Source organism: Frankliniella occidentalis, unplaced genomic scaffold (genome assembly GCF_000697945.3).
Source record: "Frankliniella occidentalis isolate FOCC.00 unplaced genomic scaffold, Focc_3.1 Scaffold314, whole genome shotgun sequence".
Classification (NCBI taxonomy): domain Eukaryota; kingdom Metazoa; phylum Arthropoda; class Insecta; order Thysanoptera; family Thripidae; genus Frankliniella; species Frankliniella occidentalis.
Genome location: NW_026267439.1, coordinates 290,505 through 292,526, shown reverse-complemented (window position 1 = coordinate 292,526; position 2,022 = coordinate 290,505). Strand labels below are relative to the sequence as shown.

Sequence of the window (2,022 nt, the reverse complement as noted above, 5' to 3'; positions counted from 1 at the left end):
GGCGGGGTGGGGCGGGGTGGGGCGGGGTGGGGCGAGGCGAGGCGCAAGGCACAACCGGTTGGCGGGGCGTGGCGAGAATTGAGGCTGGATGCGAATCGTGGAGCGATGCGTGGTGGCGAAATGACAGACTCGGTGGAGTTAAAAACTGTCCTGGCGCACGTGCGGCGGCTCCGCTGCACGAGATCCATGGTAGCGATGAGCCCCACCCCAGCGCTGGTGGCTGCGGCCGCGGACTGCAGCGAGTAACTCGCGAGAGTTCGCACGGGTCTAAAAGGGCTACGTGTAAGGAGCCGAGTGGGGGACACCTGGACACGGCGCCTGCGGGTCACAGGGTAGGCCACCCCGCGGTACACGAATGCGCTCAAGGCAAGATGTTGCCTAACGGTCAGGCGCTTGCATCTGCTGAAGTTTTTTTTCGTGACTTTGTCATGGCGAATGACGGACGTACTTTCTGGATAATCGCCCTCACCCAAAACGGGCAAATGCCAATGCAAATCTTTTCTTCACATCCCTCAGCTCAAATAAACTATCGCAAAATAAAGAATATTCAGTATACGTACGCTACCCCCTTCGTTAAAAAACGACGTAATTTGAGAGCGGCCTCTAGCTCGGCTGCTTATTGTTACCTGTCATGCTGTGTCGCACTTGCTTTTGTTTTCGACGATTCCCTGCCGCGGTGGGTCGGCGGGGAGTTCTGTTCAGTCGACTTCGGCCACCGCGTTACATAACACCACCACGTTCAACCTGTAAATCGGGACCCCACATCTGCCCCGCCGCGGAGCCTCGCACGAGGCAACATCTGGAAACGCATGTGTCGCACAGAATCATAGATTAAAACTGCGGTACCAATGATATTGCGGTTTTATGTGTGATGCCGTTTGTGTGCTGCAGTTATCATATCATAGTCAAGAACTGTAGTGCACGCCATTGGTACTGCAGTTAGAACTGTGATACTGAACGAGACTTGAGTTTCCAGAGCATGAACTTGACTCATACCACAGTGTTTATTCACAAAGGACATGTACAAACTCGAAGATGTCGTAGTTTCCTGGATCGAATCCTGACTCTTCGTTTGACCCTTTGCGTCAATGTGGCCCCGGGCGCATTTTCCCAACGCGACGAGTGACTCGCAATGCGTCCCGCGCACAGCGGCGATATGCTTTGTGCCAGCCTAGGCGAGGTGCGGCAGGGCGCCGCAGGGCCTCATATGCGCCTGCGGGTGGTCGGTGCGGCGCGCTGGCCTGCCGGCCCGCCCGTGGCCTAGAAGCCGACCCGGGTGCTGGATGCATTGAGGTGTAGTTCAATGTCTCCCGTGCCTTCATAACCGTATTTAGCAGAGCCCGTCGAAACGGGAGTGCAAATAGAGACAGCCCCAAGGTAGGCGGCGGGCGGGCGGCATACGCAGACGCACGCACTCGTGCCGGCACGGCACCCTGCGCCGCCCGTGGGCGCCGTGGGCGTCGAGCGTGAGAGGTCGTTGGCTCTGCGCGCGCCAAAACCCTGCAGTACTCGCGGGGCTGCTGCGCTGCTGCCGCGTCCCCGCGGTCAAGGCCGAGCCGTCGTGCGAGGAGGAGGCGGCGGCCGGGGTGCCGGGGCGGCGGGAGGAGGGCGGGGGAGGGCAGGAGGGCAGGAGGAGGCCCGCACCGTTGCACTGTGTGGTGTGGTTGACCGCGGCGGCGGTGGGCAGGATGCCGACACGATAACTTATTACGTTACGTACATTAACACCCTGTTTGTGTGCAACGTCCTCTCCCCGGCGCACTTTAGTCCACCACCATGCATCCATGCATCCTGCATCACACACGGCAACACACGAACGCCGATCACGACCCGACTTTACTTTACTGCAGTCTGCAGAGCCCCGCAGCAGGAGTACGCGGGGGGAGGTTGCTCAACGAACGCCTTACATTACATTACCTTGTAGGGCCGAGCGTCTGGTCTAGTCAATGACCCAACATCCACGGTCCAGCCCGAGCCCGGCCGGCGCCAGACGGGGTGATTGTGCAGCGGTGGGGAGTGGGG

General features: G+C 59.7%; 1 protein-coding gene across 4 annotated transcripts in view; it reads left to right on the top strand.

Moving 5' to 3' along the window:
• Nucleotides 1-2,022, top strand: part of LOC113211129 (DNA damage-regulated autophagy modulator protein 2) — an 8,628-nt gene that overhangs the window by 2,705 nt on the left and 3,901 nt on the right. The window lies entirely within an intron of this gene.